The 21808-nt window shown below is 37.1% G+C and overlaps 1 long non-coding RNA gene across 1 annotated transcript in view; it reads left to right on the top strand.

The window, feature by feature from the left end:
* Window positions 1–18078, top strand: part of LOC118004552 — a 29574-nt gene extending 11496 nt beyond the window's left edge. Inside the window, exons 3-4 of the long non-coding RNA XR_004677618.1 lie at window positions 15713–15780; window positions 17898–18078. This is a non-coding gene — a long non-coding RNA (uncharacterized LOC118004552). The remainder of the gene's footprint in view (window positions 1–15712; window positions 15781–17897) is intronic.
* Window positions 18079–21808: the final 3730 nt, after the last annotated feature.

The following is a 21808-nucleotide window of genomic DNA, read 5'->3' as shown; positions in this document are numbered from 1 at the left end:
TGAACTATGTATTATTTTTCAGTTAAACCTGTTGCTATCTATGTGTATTCTGGGGTTAGAGATGTCTTTCAAGGAATGTTAAATGTATACATCTGAACAAGATGTGTCCAATCTGACAGTAGCTTTCAGAATTCAGAAGCATAACAAAAGTAGACCAGATACATATTTCTATTGGGTACACTAAATATCATAATATACAACTTTAAAATAATTTGTTATTTAGGGTAAGTTTTAGTAACTCATAAGAGAAATTGGAGCCAGCAGGCTCAAGTGTTAATTTTACAGATCTTACGAAATTTGGAAACCATGTTATCAGGGGAGCAGGAATATTTAAAGACAATGCACCAGAGGAACCTGGGTGGTACAGTCAATTAAGCATCCAACTCTTGGTTTCAGCTCAGGTCATGATCTCAGGATTGTGAGATCAAGCCCTGTGCCAGGCTCCACGCTCAGTGTGGAGTCTGCTTGAGATTCTCTCTCCTTCTCTCTCTGCCCTTCCTGCTCATGCTCTCTCTCAAATAAATACACACATCTTATTAAAAAAAAAATGACAATGCACCAGATGGACATGAATATGCTCTATTTTCATTTTTATATTTTCTAAATAAAAACTCATATTATCTATCTGAGATTCTCTAATGAAAATAAAACATTTCTATTGACACATAATCTGCCTAATAGACACAGGTATCTGAGTCTAGGGACTAAAATGAAGATATGATATAACAGAATAGTAGTTAACTATTATCTTTATTATTATTTTTTCCCCTCTAGCTTATGAAGTTCAGAAAGAGGAAAACAACCCGTTATGGGGAGGATTGTTTCCTATGTTTTGATCGGCATTATCCCATATTATTCTAATTGCCCTTCCTACTTCCTAAACAGTAATAAAGCTTCAAAGTCACAAATGACTACCAATGAATATCATATTTCCTCTTTTTTTCACAGACATTATTTTTACATCTTTAGTTATTCTGAATCGAGTGTAATTGTTTCAAAGCCAAAAAGACTCCCATTTAAAAAAAAAATTGCTCAGTAAATTTTGAGGTTTAGAAGTTGTTTTGTTCACAAGTTTGAGAGAAACATGCCATTTTGCAAGGCGGACAATTCTTGATAAAATAGAGTTCTTACTGGAGACATTTGAGTTTTCAATTAGGTCCATAGGCATAATAAATTATGCATTCATATTACCTATAATGTTGAATTTCTACACCTTGAGATAATGGTGAGCCCCTGGTCATAATTACACAACAGATGGTTCTTCCTGAAGCAGAACAACACATATCATACAATTTAACCATGAAGAAAATGAAGAGAAGGGTTATAAAAATAAACGGAGATCGGCATCTGATTATGGGACAGTGCAGAACAGTATGTTGAGTCAGACACAAATAAACATTCATTTTCCTCCTCATACACTTGGCTGATTTTCATAGAAACATCACAGGCAGCAACTTGAACAAACCTCTCTTGATTGTGTCTCTCATCACACACAATGTGTACTTTTGAAAATCCAATATTTTGTTTTAATCTGCTTCTTACAGTTTTCAAAATATGATCTTAGCCATTTTAGGTTCCCAAAGCATGAACAATACTTTTTTGATGGAAGGGACCCAAAAGATACATGTTTTGTTTATGAGGAAAAGTCAGATGCCCTCTTTTTTTTAATTTTAAAGATTTATTTATTTTAGAGAGAGGGAGAGAGAGCATGTGCTCAGGCCGGGGAAGGGGCAGAGAGAGAGGGAGAGAGAATCTCAAGCAGACTCTCTTCTAAGCATGGAGCCCAAGGTGGGGCTCAATCTCATGACCCTGGGATTGTGACCTAAGCCAAAATCAAGCGGCTGTCACTCAACTGACTGAGCCACCAGGCGCCCTTTAAATGCCCTCTTTTTAACAGCCTTTTTTTTTTTTAATTTCTTTTTAAGATTTTATGTATTTATTTGACAGAGATTGAGAACACAAGCAGGGGGAATGGCAGGCAGAGGGAGAGGGAGAAGCAGACTTCCCGCTGAGCAAGGAGACTGATATGGGCTCTGGATCCCAGGACTCTGGGATCATGACCTGAGCCAAAGACAGGCACTTAACCCACTGAACCACCTGGGTGCCCCATTAACGGATTTATTGAGATGTAAGTCGTATAACATAAATTTCACTCTTGAAAGTGTCCATTTCGGTGGTTTTTGGTGGTTTTATATCCACAGTGTTTTGCAACCATCCCATTACTGCCTCTCATGTCAATACCCCATAAGAAACCTTGCATGCATTAGTAGCCACTTCTCAAGCCCCCAGGCCCACTCAACACTTCTCCCCTCCCAGTTATAGAGAAGCAAACTTATACTTTCTATTCTATAGATTTGCCTATTTTAGATATTGCATATAAATGGAATCATATAATATTGCTCTTTTTTGACTAACTCCTTTCACTTAGCATATTTTTTAAGGTTTATCCATGTTATAGCATGTATCAATGCCTCACTTATTTTTATGGCTGAATATGTGGCTTTGTATGGATAAACCAAATTTTATCTATTCCTTAGCAGTTTTGGCTATTATGAATGGTACTGCTATGAATATCCGTGTACAAGGTTTTGTGTGGACATACATTTCAAATTGTCTTGGGTATATAGCTAGAACTAGAACTGCCGGATCTTACTTCAGTTTAAAAGTTTGAGGAAATGCCATTTTTTTTTCCAAAGCCTCTGCACTGTTCTATATTTTCACCCACCATATGTGAGGGTTCCAATCTCTCCACATTCTCACTAACACTAGTCGTTGACTGTCTTGGATTTTAGCCATCCTAGTGGGTATGAAGTGGTTACTCCTTGTGGATTTAATTTGATTTCCCTAATGACTAATGATATTGAGCATCTTTCCATGTGCTTATTGTATATCGTGCTTATACACTGTATATTGTGCTTATTTGTGTAACTTCTTCAGATGACTGTATCTTCAAATGTTTTGCCCATTTTTGAGTTAGGTTTTTTTTATTTTTCTGTTACTGAATTGTTAAGAGTCCTTTGTATATTCTAGATATAAGTCCCTTATCAGGTACATGATTGCAAAAATTTTCTCTCATTCCGCATGCTGTTCACTGCACTTTCCTGATGGTATTCTTTGAAGCAAAAAGTTTTTGATTTTGATGAAGCCAAATTATCTTTTTTTCTTTTGTTGCTTCTGCCTTTTTGTATTGTTTCTAAAAATCAACATTTAACTCAAGACCACAAAGATATACTCCTGTTTTTTACTGAGAATCTTATCACTTTAGACCTTATCTTTAAATCAGTGATCCGTTTGAGTTAATTTTCATGTATATATGCAACAGGAATCCATCTTGATTTTTTTGCTTGTGGCTATCCCATTATCTCAGCACCATTTGTTAAAAGGCTGTTCACATTCCTTATTGAATTGATAATTGCATCATGATAGATGAAGTTTAAGGCTCTTCTATAAGAGCTTACATGTAGAGAATAGTGAGGATAGAAGCTAAGTAGAAAATGTAAAATGGCTGTGCATAATCTTGGCTTTTTTGTTCCCAGATCCAATCCTTTCCTCTTCCCTATTATTTATTATTTAATTCTATATTTATTTATTTATTCATTTATTTATTATTTTTGTATTGCAGCAGACTTCCAGGGCTAGGTATAGCCAAAGGTAGTAACAGAAGACCATAAGATGGCAGGAAAGGACCAGCTCCCACTCAATCCTGGGAGGCATCTCTGGCAGCCATTCTATCTCCTTCATGTTCCAGGACTTAATGAACAGAAGTCCTCTGATTCCAACTTCTTGGTTCTGGTTATCACTGAAACTATTCCCCTAGTTCCAGTAATAGCTTTTCAGCCCCAAAACAGCAGCAGCTCTTTGCTTTTGTTAATCTTTAGGTCACCTCCTTGTCCCTATTTTGGAGTTTTAGCTCTTCCATAACCAATCTAAGCAATACCTTATTCTGAAATCCTTCTGCTTGAAAATTGAGAGTCGTTGTCTTTTCTTGTTTATTTCCTGATCATGCTGACCTGCCAGAAGTGAAATCAAAGGGCTAAGCTAGAAATGTTAACAGGATTTTCTTCTCCTTTAGTGCCCATGGTTCTCGGTCCTGCCACTTCAAAGAATGAAGAAGTAGACAGATGAAGAGTGGTGGGCGGCCAAGTTTATTGAGCGATAGTAAAGTTACTGAGCGATAGTACAAAGCTCCTGAAGAGAGAGGGGGCCCGATAGGGTTGCCATCAGAATTTCTAAGTCTATAGGTTTTTATGGGCTTGTTGGCAGGCTGATTTAATCTGATTAAACCTCCCTGCGCCTGTCACCCAATCAGGTTTTTGTCATCTACCCTATCACGTGGGAAAGGGTGGAGGGCTCTTATAAAATCCTTTTAAGCGTGGTTTCCTTTTAGGGTGGGGGCCTCTTGCCCCTGCCTGCCTTTCTTCCAACTATGCTTCATCAGAAAGACGTTTCCTCATATGTCTATCTGCTTTTTTCATTCCACTTTGTGTCCCTTGTCAAGATGGATCAAGATGGAACGATACAAATTTTAACTCAGGCTCAGTAGATCTCCAGAGTTTGGTATTGACTCTTTCCACAGTTTAGGAACTGAAATAGTCTACTTGAAGACTGAGGAAACTCACTTCTGTGTCAAGTCCTTGTTCCATTTCAACTTCATCTTCACTTCTTTCATGTTTCTGATACAAATCTTCTCCTAACCTACAGAACTTCCCCACACATTTTTCACATTGTATGCCAGTTCTGATACCCAACTGCTTTTTATATCCATTGTTTGTCGCTAGTCCTAGACCTTCATGAAGTTTTCTGTTAGGATAACACTTTAAAGTTACCAGTACTTCTAATTCAACTCGATTTGATTTGACTTGATTTAATTCAACACTTAATACACATTTAATGCATCTAGTATGCCAGGCTTTGTGCTTAGCTCTGGGAGGCAGACAGTTAATGGCTCAAAAAGGACCCACAGAATAGTGGGAGAGGTAAAGTAAAAATTACAAAAATATTGTATACTATAGCAGGAATATATATATATGACCTATGATACAGAAAATTCCAAGATTTAGTGAAAGTTACTTGTCCCTTAACAAATAATTATCAATACAGATTTTTATCTTATGATCTAGACAAACTTCCATCCTTTGTAGTTGGTAACACTTCAAATCCTGCCAATCGCCCCGCTCTTTCTGTATATGTGTATGTTTATGTTTACAGCTGCTGTACAGATACATACAGAGAGAGAGATTGTCAAGGCCAGACTTAATTAAGAATGAAATTAAGTGCTATGGAGCCAAATTTATGATAAAATTCTTTTTTTTTTTTTAAGATTTTATTTATTTGAGAGAGAGAATGAGATAGAGAGCATGAGAGCGGGGAGGGTCAGAGAGAGAGGCAGACTCCCATGCTGAGCAGGGAGCCCGACATGGGACTCGATCCCGGGACTCCAGGATCATGACCTGAGCCGAAGGCAGTTGCTTAACCAACTGAGCCACCCAGGCGCCCTATGATAAAATTCTAAAATCAAGCCCACTTTTAGCACCTACATTTACACTTCTCATTCATTTTTAATTTTTATTTTTTACATTGATTTATATCTTCACTATCTTAGAAAGGTAAAAATAAAAAACACCATACTTTTTTCGTGATAAAAATTAATATTTTAAAGTTATGAAAGGACATACTAATTATTATAATTATTATCATAAAATCTGTGATCACAGTTTGAGATTGGAGTTCAAATTATAAAATTACAGCTTTTGTCCTAAAGTTATACATTTTAATACAGAAATCCTACTATTACATTTTATGTTTCCTTTTGATACTTTTAGTCATAATTTATGTTAGTTACAGCTTTAAATATTGGTAGGTCTGTCTTTCTTTCCTTCTTTCTTTCTTTCTCTCTTTCCTTCTTTCTCTCTTTCTTGCTCTCCCTTTCCTTTTTTCTGTCAGTATTACTTTGTAGATAACAGTAGGCAGCCTCAAAAAAAATCATTGACAATCGACTTTTTAAAATTATTCTTAGAGGGGCACCTGGGTGGCTCAGTCATTAAGCGTCTGCCTTCAGCTCAGGTCATGATCTCAGGGTCCTGGGATCGAGTCCCACATTGGGCTCCCTGCTCTGCGGGAAGCCTGCTGCTCCCTCTCCCTCTCCCCCTGCTTGTGTTCCCTTTCTCGCTGTGTCTCTCTCTGTCAAATAAATAAATAAAATCTTTTAAAAAATAAAATAAAAATAAAATTCTTTAAAAAAATTATTCTTAGAAACTTCTTTATTACAAGTGTCCTTAAACACTTCTTCACATGTACTGCAGAATGGGTATGACAACTGACTTGCTATTCAATATTCCTTCCAAACTATGCCTCTGGAAATATATTAGGAAAAACAGTCACTTAAAATAAAACAAAGTTTGTCTTTAATATTCTGATCAATCTGCCTGCTCTAAGCTTTAGAGAAACTATTCTTTTTCAAAGGCAGAACTCTGTGAAACATATAAACATATTTGATTTTATACCTTTAAATACAACCATCAAAAATATAAGCAAAGGAGGGTGTGCCTGGGTGGCTCAGTCAGTTAAGCATCTGCCTTCAGCTCAGGTCATGATTCCAGGGTCCTGGGATCGAGCCCCACATCGGGCTCTCTGCTTGGCCAGGAGTCTACTTCTTCCTCTCCTTCTGCAGCTCCCCCTGCACATGCATGCTCCCTCTCTCTCTCAAATAAATAAATAAAATCTTAAAAAAAAAAAAAATATATATATATATATATAAGTAAAGGAAACTCAGTAGCAAGTCTTACTAGTATTTTCCTCCCTGGAATCTAAGTGTACACTACTTTTTTTTCTTCTTTTTTTTAATGAACCAAATGATCATTTCACATTTGAATTTGTAGTTGATTAGAAATGCATTCATCTGTTCCATTGGCGAATAAGCTCAGAAGAGATTAGAAAATAACTGCTTTAAATGTGCTAGTAGATGTTTCATTTAACTCAATAATAGGTTTATAAACCATTAGTTTTATATTTCAATCAAGTCATACAAGACGTTCAAATTTTAAAGAGCTGTGAACACTGCACATTGCATTTATGCTCTATCTGATCACACGTCTGCCACCTAACATAGCTGCTTTCCTTCACGTCATGTTTTTGATTCTCAATCCTTTACCTTGAATGAAAGATTTGAAATATATTAATTAATTAATTTATTTATTTATTGTATTTTGCATCCTTTTGAATTGCACTAGAACCAGCTGTGCTAATAAATAAAGAAATCTCTGGAGCAGAGACTTTAGGTAATTTTCCAAGGTGGAGAATTCAAAGTCATACATTGATACACCAACGATCTTGACTGAAATTTATGCTTCCTGACCTTTTTCCTTCCACCATACTCTTCAGACCACACGTTTCCCATTGTGTGATATCTCTGTCTATGAGCAACATTTCTCCTTTTGTTATTTTTAACTAGAGTTATTGACTTCACCCCTAAGCTTCAAATGACAGTTCCTACTCTGACTAGAAATGGTTTACTTATCTATCTACTTAGAAAAGTTTTAATTATCCTTTAAGCTACTCAGTTTTTCAAAAAATATTTACTAATCATTAAATACGTTTGAGGCACTGGAGACAACATTCTGAAATATGATAGCAATAGTTTTTGCAACTATGGAGCTTATGGCTAATATTTGTGTGATTAATTACACCATTCATTACACAATAGATTTATTTAAGTGCAATCATCAATAATGCTATGAATGAGAAATGAGTGGGTACTCTGAGGCTATGTAATCTATACCCTGGGGAGGTCAAGGTCTAGATCCCTAAGGAGTGATAATTGAGCTGAATTTTAAAGGAAGAAGAGGAATGTACTAGAGAAAAAGTGGGGGAAAGTCATTCCAGGAAGAAGTGGAGGCTAGAAGGTAAGGGACTTGAAAATATCTTCTGTGGTTGGAACACAGACAGTAAGGACAACTTTGCAGGTCATGATGCCACTAATGTAGTCCAGGGTCAGATTCTTAAGAGCCTGGCAGGATGTGCTCAATATTTGGGTCTTTCAGAGCAAAGGAAGTAATTAAGTGATTAAGTAGGGAGGCACTTGATAAGACTTGAACTTGCAGAAGCTTAGCCTGACTGAACTAACATGGATGTGTGGATATTTTCCACTTCCCAGGGATAAATATGGCAATTTGACTAGAACAGTTTACATGGATGCATGCAGATGACTTGTAGAAATAATCAGGAAACGAATTTTACAGGACTTGGTGCTAGAGTAGATACCAGAGAACAGTAAGTGGTGGTGAAAGAGTATTCCCCAGTTCCTAGCTTGATGAATGCCATTCATTATGATAGGGCATGGGGAGGAAGACCAGAGCAGTACTGAATTAGTTCCTCCTTTGAGCTTCAGGGAATGTGTGCCCATCCACTTGATGATTATTTAAATCTAATTTTATTAAGGTTGTACCTTTGTGTATATTGAGATTAGGGTCATATAACTGTGTGCTGCATGATGTCTTACAATTTTTCATCGTTCAAGAAATGCTTATCACTTACATCAGAGAGGCGATTAGAAATAAAAGTTAGAAACTGTACCTTTGGAGTTTGAGACATATACCAATGACTTCCTACCAGTAACACTAGTAAGTGGTCTAAGTGGGATTTAAATATAATATATTTTTCTATTTAATGGCAAGCAAGGAATGAACATTTTTCCTGTATTTTCTCCTATAGGCTGCAAATTTAACTTCTTCTAATACTTCTGGAGTTTTATCAACCATTACTTTTTTCTCTCCAGTCTCATACTTAACAGCTGTCTATTGGGCTCTGTGGTAGGCTGAATAATGGCCCCCCAAATGTCCATATCCCAATCTCTGGCACCTGAGAAGGTATTACTTTCCATGATAAAAGAGACTTTGCAAAGGTGATTAAATTAAACATCTTGGGATCATAGGGTTAATCTAGTACATCAAGTGCACCCAATACAATCACAAGTCTCCTTATGAGAGCAAAAATTCAGTCAGTAGTTGAAGACATGGCATGACACAGAAATAGAAGGTAGGATTGATGCAAGGAAAGGTCAAGGGCCTGGGAATGCAGGTGGCCTCTAGAAGCTGAAAGGGACATGGGACAGGTTTTCCCCCAGAGCCTCAAGAAAGAGCCAGCCCTGCTGACCCCTTGATTTTTCCCCATAAGACTAATTAAGACTTCTGACCTGTGAGAGTATACATTTGTGTTGTTTTAATCTGCAAGTTAGTGGTAATTTGTAAGCAGCCATGGGAACCTGATTAGGCGCCTCTACATTTTAACTTGTTAGTTCATGCACTTGACCATGTAAAACTAACTTAGCACCTGCCCTTCCTATCTACCACCACCTGAAATCAACAACCTTTGCAGGTTGATAATGTCAGGACAGTTCCTGGCATTATCAATGGCACTACTCTTTCAAAGTTATATTCGGGTTTTCTCTTTCTCATTTCATATTCCCTACTCCAATATTTGGGAACAGAGAACACAAATGACTGTCTTTGCTAAAATTCCCTTCTCATTTTCCTACTTCTGATTTTGTATTCGAGGCCAGTATCAACTTGTTTCACAAAGATTCCCTTCCAGTACTGGCTATTGCATTGTGTTGGGCTTTATATTGTCCCCATTACCTATATTATTTGTTCCTTATCCAATTTTCAGTTCATGCTGATTTTTCCCTACCTGCTCTCAAGCCATGTTTGGCATTATATTAAACACAGAGGACAAGTAATTTGTTAGAAAAAAAAAAAAACAAACAAATGAAATTTCTTCAATACAAAGTTGAAGATTAATTTTTTCCAAGATGCTTCCTCTGACTCAACATATTGATTGTTTTATAAAATAATTATTAGCATTATTATATATATTTTGCTAGCGAATCTTTAGTTTGTTTACATGTCAGCTTTGAGGAAATTTTTTCTTTTCTCTCCAACTTAGCTCTTATAGGAGGAATATACAGAACATATATTCATATTTTTCTCCCTAAATACATTTATTTATCATATACTGTATGACAAGCACTAAGAAGAGCAATAAACAAGACAGATACCATTCTTTTCCTCATGGAATTTAGGTTGTTTATTTTTCTTTTGTTCTGTAACTTTAGAATTTATAGTGTTGTATTAGTTTTCCAAGTCTTCCTTAACAGATTACCACAAACTGAGTGGCTTAAAACAACAGAAACGTATTCTCTCCCAGTGCAGGAGTCTAGAAATCCAACATCAGGTCATCAGTGGGGTTGGATCCTTCTGGGAGCTCTGAGGGAGAGTCAGTTCCTTACCTCTCTTGTAGTTTCTGGCGGCTTCTGGCAATCCCTAGTGTTGCTAGGCTCATAGTTGGCGCCTTTCTAATCTCTGCCTCTGTCCTCACCAAACATTTCTCTGTTCTCACACAGTGTTCTCCTCTCCTTATGCAGATACCAGTCACACTGGATTAGGGTAAGCCTCATCTTAAGTTGATGACATCTGCAAAGACCTTATTTCCAAGTAAGGTCACATTCATACGTAATGGAGGTAAGGACTTGAACATATCTTTTGGGGAGACACAATGCAACCCATAAAATGTGGGTAAAATTTCTTAGTAAACAAAGTATATGAAGGTTTACTGAGTTTGGTCCAACAGGAGCCAGGGTAGAGAGCCTGAGAGTACCCATTGGCATAAACCGGTCTGAATTCAATGACATGTTCTCAAGCATAGGGCAAAGTCAGTGAACACTAAGATATTGCCAGAAATGACAAAGGCCACCATTTTTTTTCTTTTTTATTATGTTATGTTAATCACAGTACATTACATCATTAGTTTTTGATGTAGGGTTCCATGATTCATTGTTTGCATATAATACCCAGTGCAAAGGCTACCATTTAACCAAAATGAAAATACAAGTGTAGAGACCAAAATTGAGCTGAGGTGTAGGAGTCACAGAATATGATATTCCGACAAAACTGGATGGAAAAGTCTTTATTCCCAGTGTCCTACAACTTAAAGCAATTTTGATTTTTCTCAATTCGCAAGCTGATAATTTTATGTTATTTTATTTTTTTAATTTTTTGTTTGAGTATAGTTGAGTATACTTGACACACAATGTTACATTAGTGATTCAGCAACTCAATACACTATGCCATGCTCCCCGCAAGTGTAGCTCTCATCCTGTCACCAGCAATATTATTACTAATTTTAAATTAAACTTATTTTTACGGCACTGTCTTACCATACCTTTTACTACCTTCTCCTTTTTAACTCCCTAATGGGACTTAATTCAGGCTATCAGTATTTATCATGTGGAGAGTGTACTAAATGGTCCCTCAACTTGAGTTACTTCCCAATACAAGTTTTCACTGTGGACAGGGTGGTATTTGTATTTCTACATTTAAAAACGCATTTATAGTTAGTAGTCATTGGTTCTATATGATTTTGAAAGCAACATACCTTAATTATAAAGAATCATAAAATAAAAGGAGAAAGAAGTTAATTTGATGTATATGTTTCCAAGTTTTTCTCTACAAATATCATATACATATAATGTATACATGTATATATGTATATATAATATATAGAGGTAAACATATATACACACATACATACATGTGTATAAGTACAGATGCATATGTATATTTCCTATATATATTTATTTATTTTATGTAGGTTTATATTTTAAATGTTAATGCTAAAACTTAGGGGAACTCATTTTCCACTTTACAGTATATTTATTTTATACAATTGAATCTTCTATAATACTATTTGAATGACTGCCTAATATTCCATTACTTGAATATACCATAATTTATTTTACCACTTCACCATTTTGAAATGTTGTGTTTGCTCCTATTTTTTATTATTAAAAAAAGTGACAATTAGACAACTTAGAGCTAAATCTTTACATAGAGCTGTCATTATTTAATTAAGACACATTCCTAGCAGGGGAATTAATGGCTGAAAGAGTCTGTGAAATTTTCATGCTATTGGGATAAATTGCTAACCTGCATCACAGAAAGACAGCGACTCATTTTCTAACGGCATGAAATTCATTACTTTCCTATACCTTTACAATGTCTTATCATGAGAAACAGAAACTATGTTTATGGTGTGCTGTGCATTTCTTTGACAATTGGTAAGAGCATTTAGTTGGGTTTCTTTTTTGGGAAATGTTTGTTCAAATGATAGCCTCATCTTATAAAACAAAAATCACATCATATGTTTCATTTCCCTTTTGCAGCAACAGAAGGTCCAAATTCCTTATTTTTCTATTCAAAACAATCCGTATATAAACCCATTAAATCTGTTTGTGTTTTTCACTTACTCCTGCTCTCATGAGCTATAAGTCATACCTTAAATATACAATTGCCACAGTTGTGACCAAGCTAGAATAGCGTAAGGGTCCACCTCTCTCTCTGCCTCTGCTCACATTTCTGCTCCTGAAACTGACCACCACTTACCTTATAAAGGTCTCCTCTTTTAATCTGTGCATCTACCAACCAGGTCATCCAAAATATTTTTCCATAAAACTTTTAAGTTCAAATACCTTTTTCCTGAAGCAATCATTTTATTTTATCCAGATTCTACTTCTCCTAGAAACAGACGTCCAGGACATGTGGATAGTAATTATAAGAATGTCTATCACAGCATTATTTGTACAGGTAAAAAATTTTAAATGGTAAGGGTCCATTAATAAGTCTGTTGAATACATGTGGTCCATTCAGACAATGGGAAATTAATCAATCATTACAAACAAAGCATTAGAACCATCCAACTGACCCAGGGAAAAAGGAGAGGTAGCAAATTGTATAGACCGTATACTCTCCCAGTTATAAAACAGTGACAAAAAAAACGGCCTTACATACAAGCCAGTTCATTTGTTTATGAGTTTGAACGTATATTGGAAAAAATGAGGAAGGCCATAAAGAACAGGTTTTTGAAATTGATTGGATGCTTGGCAGGAAGCAGGGCAGCTGTAAATAGAGAAGCAGGTGGTGATGGGGCAGTTGAAAGGAAGGAAGGACAGATTTTAGGCTTCTCTTGTAGTTCCCACAGCATCTAACATATAGAAAAATGGATAAAGTATCCATGGCATGGTATTTAGGTTAACTGTAGAGTGGAAAATTTTATCCACAATATTATAAATGTATGCATATTGGGTATGCCCATAGAAAAGTACTGGCGGATGACAAGGTTAAATGTAAACTAATGTGATTTTAAAACATAAATTGTATAAAACATATTTTTATAGCTTGGCTATTTCAAATGAACATGTATAATGAATTATTTTCTAAAGAAAAACAAACATCACAATACTCGGGCAGATAATTTAGTTGTGGAAAGGAAGTCCCATAGGAACCAATTAGCTTTGTTCTATTCTATGGTGGAAAATTTTACCAGAAGACTGGGACGGTTCTGACTATCTCACTGCCATTTGGCACAGGGGAGAATTTGTGAGAGCAAACTACTCAAAACTAATCCTTCACAATGAGACAAAGAAGAGAAGAAGGAGAAGGAAGGGGAGAATGCAAAAGGAATATCAAAGCAATCCACCATGATAATAAAGATAAAAGCTACTGGCTGAGTACTGAACATGTACCAGCCAGTGTCTTTAAGAGATAAGTGTGTATTACCAATTTAATCATCCTCTCAAATGAAATTGTGAATTAGTGCTATTTATCTTACTTATTTTCAGATGAGGAAACAGAACTATTCAGTTTAAGTAACTTGCTATACTTCGACAAAATCAGTAGGATCTAGAACAGGGTTCCCCGATTGTGGAAGCTAAAGTCTGTGGATTTATCCATCATGCTCCACCAATATTGCCCCAGTCCCCTTCCTATGTTTCTTAAGTTGCTTTTGCATGTTCTTAAAATAGCTTATTTTTGAGGGTTATTCCTTTAAATTTTCCTGTAACTCCCACAGTGCACATGCGTGCACACACACACACATCGTATATTCCACACCCTCCTTTCTCACATCCAGCAATAACTGGTCTCAAGATTTTAGGATATATTCTTTCAAGCTCTCTTTTTTTAAATCAGTAAGTGGTTAGAGTTGATTGGCTTCCTTGTAACTAGCTCCTACATCACAGAAAGCCAGGCCCAGGAAGCCTGGAAGAGCAATAGACACACGGTGGAGATGTACAACTTAGGAAGAGTCTGGAGTATTAGGTGCTTCCAGGGAAACACAGCCTATGAGCATCCTGTAGGGAAGGGACCTGGGAGGGTGAAGCCTGCATGAGAGCACAGGTTACTGGGGGGCAGCTGACACCAATATATGGGAGTAAAGGAATCATAGATAAGCAAAGTCTAGATGATAATTCTGCATGTTTTCCAAAGATCAGCTCTCACTTTGCTCAAATTCAATCTTCACCACTGCTATGCAACCGAATAGATAGACCCAAACATGAACCACAAAACTAATGAAACTGGCTGGTGTCTTTGTCCAGGAGTACTTTTGTTACATTTTAAAGTTTGGAATTTCTACATGCAGAAGAAAATCACATTTTCTCTCCCCCTACTTACTCCATCCAATCTTAAGGAAATTCATACAAAATGATACCTATTTTCCGGGGGGCCTTGGTGGCTCAGTCTGTTAAGCGTCTGCCTTTGGCTCAGGTCATGATCCCGGATCCTGGAATCGAGCCCTGCATCTGGCTCCTTGCTCAGCGGGGAGCCTGCTTCTCCCTCTCCTTCTGCCTGCCACTCCCCCTGCTTGAGCTCTCTCTCTCTCTCACTATCTCTCTCTCTGTGTCAAATAAATAAGTAAAATCTTTAAAAAAAAATGATGCTTATTTTCCAATGGCAGAAAACCAATGACAACAATGTTGCAAACAGGACTCTTAATTCCTTCATCAAACGCAGTAATTAATTAAAAAAAATCAAATGCAACCCTTGCATTGAGTTTTTCAGTGGCATAATGGATCTCTTTTATCTCTCAGGAACATCCCACTTCTTTGGACAGAATCTATCTCTTCTGAAAACGTACCGTTTGGACCACGGTTTAGTTGTTTGTTTGTTATCATTTTGACTGTTTTCTATTTTGGTTCCACCTATGTTCACTTGCAGGATATCATTTGTTCTACATCCAAAATGCCTCTCATTCATCTGCCCACAACTCTCCCTGCTTCCTTCCAGAAACCCCAGGGAGCTACAGTATCCTCCCTACTGTTCCGTCCATCTCTCATTGTTCCCTGTTCTGAGCATTCTTTCCCAGAGCTGGCTGCCGATTGACTTCCCAAAGATCACTTTCTTGTTCAAATTATTTAATGTCTCCCTGTTGCCTATAGAATGATGCTCTGAACTCAACAACCTATATAAGTGGTTTTCTCATCATTTGTCATTATATTAAGCACAGACGCTAGTCATACTGAACTATAAGTTATTTCGAATCAAAAGTGAAATTTTTCTGTGTGCTTTTTCTCCTGCTGTTCTCTTTGTCAAAAATGCCTTTTTTCCTTAAACTGTAATGCACACTCTTCTCTCTCTCTAATTCAAATTTCATATTTACTACAAACTTTAATTTATATTTCTAAACTGAAAACTATAGAATCCTTGTTCCAATTCCCATGTGCCTTAATCCGGACTCATTATAGTACATAGATCTAACTTTCATTATGATTGGTATCTATGTCTGTGTATATTATTTAGAAATATACTATAATTTTTTATGGCTATATATCATAAGCTTGAAGACAATACAATTCACATATGTGCTTTATTTATGTATCCCTTAGAATCACTGGCAAAATTACTTGTGCAAATAATCAGCCAATATTTGGTGAGAAACTGAATTATCAAGCAGGTGAGCATATCTTCTGTAACTACACTGGTCACAGCATCAAATAGTTTAATTACATGCAAAGAAATCCAATTTTCACAAGCTTTTCTGCAACAGGCAAAACACAGAAGTCCACTGTTCCATAATTCTATTAGTTTTACTGATCATTGGCCCTGGAAGAATCATCATAGCCAACAAAGACCTAAGAGTTTTTAGCTCAGCCCTCTGCTGCTTGGAAGAAGTGCAAGACCACATTCCCAGGTTGACTGCAATCCTTGCTGACAGATCAGCACACCCATGCTGGCAGCTGTAATGACAGCCATGTCTGATGTTCCTGAATCTAATCTACGGTTCCACTGTGGCTTAATCAAATTCATCTCTACATACACTGACCCATATTGCTGCCTGGGTTTGGTACCTGTGGGCCTGTTTTCTTTCTTTTTTTTTTTTTTTCCCCAAATAGGACAATAAATGATTATTCTCAAACAAGGCAAGTATGAACACATTCATAGAAGACATTTTCCCCTCACAGGCAACTAGAAAATGTGAGGCTTTGTTTTAGAGTTTGCAGTATCCATTTACACCATCAATTCTACAAACCTCACAGTGAGGAGAGAACTATAAATAAAGAGAGATGAGCATTTGGAAGATTAGTGTATGAAATAGGGAGATGTAGATTGTGACAGAAGGATGTAACCTTGCAGAGATATATTTTTTTTCTTCCTAAATAGCTTAGGTTATTTTTTAATCAATGAGGAGATTATTGGCTCTGATATTATGTTGTCTTTCTCCTTCCCTGTGTCATGAGAGACTGAACAGAATTCTGGAATTATTAGAAACGTCACAGAGTATTGTTGCTCATCCTCAGCTTTATGCTAGTCTAGGGACTAGTGAAGGTGGGTATCCTGTGGGCCCTGGATGGTACAGGCAGATCTCTGAAAGCCTTCTGTCCCACTCCCATCCTCCTTCCTCTTGCCCTTCCTTCTATCAGTTCAAATCTGTGTTCTCCTCATATGTGCTTAGGGCTTTGTTGGTTGTGTGGAACATAAAATGAAAAAGATACCCTTTGTTTTAAAAAATAGATACCCTGGAAGGGAAAAATAACTTACCAGGCAATTACCTGGTAAAAACTAGTTACAATTAGGCTGCGGTGTCTCAGACACAATCCCTAAGGGCTTGAGCTTATTTATAAAGGGAAAACAAAAGGAGAATATAGGAGCCCACAATTTCTTTCTACCTGAGATTACATTAGGATCATTTGGGAGATCTATCATCTATTAATTGATTGATCTATTATCTATCTTTCTATGTATAAGACATCTGGAATATATACACATGCATATAATATATACCATTTACAGATACGGAGTCACATACTTCTAGATGTACGTGTAGTTTCATTTATGTGGATATTGTGTGTGTGTGTGTGTGTGTGTGTGTACAAGCTATGTACAAGCTAAGTGGAAGATCTGGCTAATAATACCATCAGATAAGAGCTGGATTAGCAACTGATACTCTCATAGTCAACTATATTTTAAAATGACACATCTTTAGGGCACCTGGGTGGCTCAGTTTGTTAAGTGACTGACTCTTGATTTTGGCTCAGGTCATGATCTCAGCGTCCTGAGATCAAGCCCTGCAAAGTGTGGCACCTGCTTGGGATTATCTCTCTCCCTCTGCCCCTCGTAAGCCCCCCCCCAAATGCATGCTCTCTCTCAAAAATAAAATAAAATAAAATAAATGACATATCTTTACCAAGTGTGCTATAACAAAGCAGCTATGATGATAACTGTTTTCTCATTTAAAAAGGTGAGTTGCCATTGATAATAGCAATTCCTCTACTCTATTTCAAATTACAGGGGATCCTGGGTAGAATTCTATCATTAAAAATGTATGTTGGAATCCTGTATTTTGATTTCTGAAATGGTCAGATGCTGACATTGGTATTGAGTTAGAAGAAATTTTTCCCTATAATGAGTAAGCCTTCTGAGCTGTCTCTGCTTCTTTGTCAGTTTCTATGATTTTTTAAAAAGGAGATTGATTACCTAGGTGCTAACTTTGAAGTTGGTCTTTCTGTCCAAAATTAAATATGTTTTCCCCTTCCTATTCTAACTCAATTTTCTTTGTCTTTTGGTTTTTAGTGAAAAATAGTCCCAGAATCCACATATCACATCAAAGGGTCTTGGGACTCTCCTCCTTGCTTCCTCTGCCACCCACCGTTAACAGTGATTAGACCACATGAATTGGTCTTCCTCCAGTTGTCACCACAGGCTTCTCACAAACTGGGATGTATCTGAAGTAAAATGACCTTCTCATTTGGAAGAGGACTACCATTTAATCCAGGATCTATCACTGCATTATCCATATTTAATTTGATTTTGTTTTACCTCATTCTTATTTATATTTAGTCATAAATTTGTGACTCTCTACAATGGGTAATATTTTATCATGTTGTTCATATTAATCTATTTTCTTATATTTTGTTATTCTTATAAGATACCAATTACACTGGATATCCTAATTCAATTTGTTTCAATTCCAAATCCTTCCCTAGCTCTTGAAAACATAAGCAAGGAGACTCTAAACCTAACATATGTAACCAAATGATGTTATGATTGCCAAAATGAATATATCAACATGCTGGAATTTGGCTACTATGGCCAAGATCTTTACTCTCTTTTTATAACATAACTTCCTTTTATGGTTTCATATTTACTTTTCCTTTTTCTTTTTTTCTTAAATTACCCAAGCAGTTTTTGTTTTGTCAGGAAAAAAAAAAAAAAAAGATTTAAGTCTTCCTCTAATTGAGCTTAAGGCTTTGCTACAAATTTAACATATTGCTTTCTAACTAGGAGTATGCTTGGTTAACTCAATTTATATTTTGTGTATTATAGAACAGGTGTTCCCAAGATTACTGGTACAGAGAGGAAAATCTCTATCAAAAAGATAAATTACTTAATTTGTTCTCTTACTTTTTTAGTAGAATCTTAGTGAAATTTTCCTAAAACCCAACATACAATATTTGTTTATCTCTCACTCTTAAAATGTCTTAAAATTTTTGACTGCAAGAAAAACTTATTACATTTGCATTAAGCCTAAATTACCAGTAGAAGTTGCCCTATTGCGATACATGTATTCTTCAAAATTACGTACATTTTACAATAAATTTTGTATTTGAGTTTGCTCAGAGCCTTAAGATACAGTTTCAGTCAAACCATAAATATCACACTAGATAATACCAGGGCAATGCAATTTACTGTATAACTGAGATCTGGCCATTGTTTTATTATTTTTTTTTAATATTTTTATTTTTATTTTTTTAAGATATTATTTATTTATTTGAGACAGAGAGAATGAGAGACAGAGAGCATGAGAGGGAGGAGGGTCAGAGGGAGAAGCAGACTCCCTTCCGAGCAGGGAGCCCGATGCGGGACTCGATCCCGGGACTCCAGGATCACGACCTGAGCCGAAGGCAGTCGCTTAACCAACTGAGCCACCCAGGCGCCCTGGCCATTGTTTTAATAAGGTTAGTCTAGATAATACTGAATTCCCAGTAGCTTGAAACCACTGAGCTTTTTTGAAGACATGTTACCTTCCTGTTGCAGGTTGGCTCAGGTGATTAGGAATTCAGGAACCAGGTATGATGGAGATCCAACAATGTTGTAGCTACACACTCTTGAATATGTAGCTTCCTATTTGTGGGTCAGAAGAGACAGATAAAGGATCACAGGCCTGCTCTTCAACGATCTAGCTTAAGAGCAAATGCATCTCGGGGCAGTTGGTTAAGCTCCCAACTCTTGGTTTCAGCTCAGGTCCTGATCGCAGGGTCATGAGATCAAGCCCCACATCAGGCTCTGTGCTCAGCACAGAATCTGCTTGAGATTCTCTTTCTCTCCCTCTGCCCCTCACCCCCCACACTTGCTCTCTCTCTCATGTTCTCTCTCTCACTCTCTCTCCTGCTCTCTCATGTTTTCTCTCTTTAAAATAAATAAATGTATCTTTTTTAAAAAAGAAACATGAATGTATCTCTTGTGATCATAGTCCATTGGCCAGCACTTGCCACGTGGCCTCATCTGAGTGCTGGCTGGGCAATGGGATGCTGGTCTCTATGCAGCCCCCTCTCAGTTGCCTTGCTCTCAGGAAAGGTACCTCCTAGGCTTGTACAGTGTCAGGCATTCTTCTCAACAACAGCCTCAAAAGAATGACTGCTTGGTGGCGGGGAGAGAAAAAGGTCCCAGCCTCTCTGACTGATTCCAACATCTCTGGAGAACCATTGCACTCCGCAGCTTCAGAGGGCGGCTGGAGCCATTGGGCATCTTCCCTTTCTGCTCACTTGTTCTTTCACCACAGGAGCTGATCCTGAGAGCAATTTCCAACAAATTTTCTGCAAGCAAATCCTTGACTCAGAGTTGGCTTCTCAGGGAGCTTGACCTGTGGGTCACCACCTACATTGCAATCATCAGCGTGCTTGTTAAAAATGCAAATGACTGGTTTTGATCCCAGGCCTGTGGAATCAGAATAGCCATGGGTGGAGGCTGGGAATCTACATGATTAAAAAACACCCCAGAAATTATTCTTTTCTCATTACATACTAGCAATGACAGGTGTAATTACTTTGATTAGACACAAAATTGAATAATTGGAGGAGGGGTTTTCAGAGAATTAAAAAAAACTTGTGCAAGATCCTCTATCAAAATCATGTATGCTAAAATTAAAAAAAAAAATGTCTACATGTCAACTCCATAAGGAATAAACAAACCACCTGCAGAAACAAAGGTTTTCAACCTACAGCCCATGTTGGACTACATGAACCAAATTAATGTATTTTAAAAGAATTTTATATCTCACATCCTCGGTGCCTGAAACGTTTCCCCTTAGCCACTCCTTTTCTCCAGTGAGCTCCCCCCAGGAATGAACGACCAGATTGCCGCTGCTGAGCTCAGAAGTCAAATCAGCTTTCGAAGCCATTACTTTACCCTGAGACTGACATTATTGAAGTGGATATGTAACTGATGTCTTTCTTTCACATTAGAGATTAATCCTTTTTCCATCCTCCTTCTCTTTGTTGTTCAGATCTAAGTAGAAACTCCAAAGTTCTCCATGTACCAAGAATTAACCCATTAAGCACTGCCCTGCTGAGACACATTATAGCAGAAAGCAAAAGGAAAAATATATGCCCCCTAGACATTTATCAAAATATCCTCCCATATTTTAAACCCAGTAAGAAAGGATAATATAAGCACTACAGTCAACATACATGAGACCCACATTGTCTAACCTGTTGGTACATCATGGCTGACATGCATAACGCTGCCTTACTGGGTCCGGGGACCATGGGCTAATTGGAAATTTTCCTGTTGCACAATAACACAAAGTCAAAGGACTGTTTCCACTGCACCATTATGCCAACCGTAAAACAAACACACGATTTGTTTTCATTTACATTTTTATATTTTATTCATCATTGATTTTTTGCGCTAATTTTGACTTTAGAAATATAACATTAGGGGTGCCTGGGTGGCCCAGTCAGTTAAGCGTCTGCCTTCAGCTCAGGTCATGATCCCAGGGTCCTGGGATCGAGCCCCACATCGGGCTCCCTGCTCAGTGGGGAGTCGGCTTCTCCCTCTGCCCCTCCTTCTGCTCCTGCTCTCTCTGTCATTATCTTTGTTGCTATCTCTGTCTCTCTCTCAAATAAATAAATAAATAAATAAAATCTTTAAAAATATATATAATATTAAATTATTATTTTCTTTATTACTGTGTTTTCTGATGTCTCCTAAAATTTTGTGTCTGAGAGGAGTGTCTCATTCTCTCAAGGTCAGCTCTTCCACAAGGGATCATCGCTCTTATGTACTGACGTTCACTGAGTTCTATGTATGAGTGACCCATGACTTCTGATGTTTGCCTTATTTAAAAGCTATAGTGATGCAGTAGAAAGAACACAGAAGTGGGAGTGAGAAAATCTAGATAATGCCTCCATCTCTGGAAATGACTAGTCATGTGAACTGGAAAAGCCATAGACTCATTTATCTTCAATTTAGTTTTTTTTTTT

Source organism: Mirounga leonina, unplaced genomic scaffold (assembly GCF_011800145.1).
Source record: "Mirounga leonina isolate KUSES-001 unplaced genomic scaffold, KU_Mleo_1.0 Mir_93, whole genome shotgun sequence".
Taxonomy (NCBI): domain Eukaryota; kingdom Metazoa; phylum Chordata; class Mammalia; order Carnivora; family Phocidae; genus Mirounga; species Mirounga leonina.
This window is presented reverse-complemented; position numbering and strand designations above follow the sequence as displayed.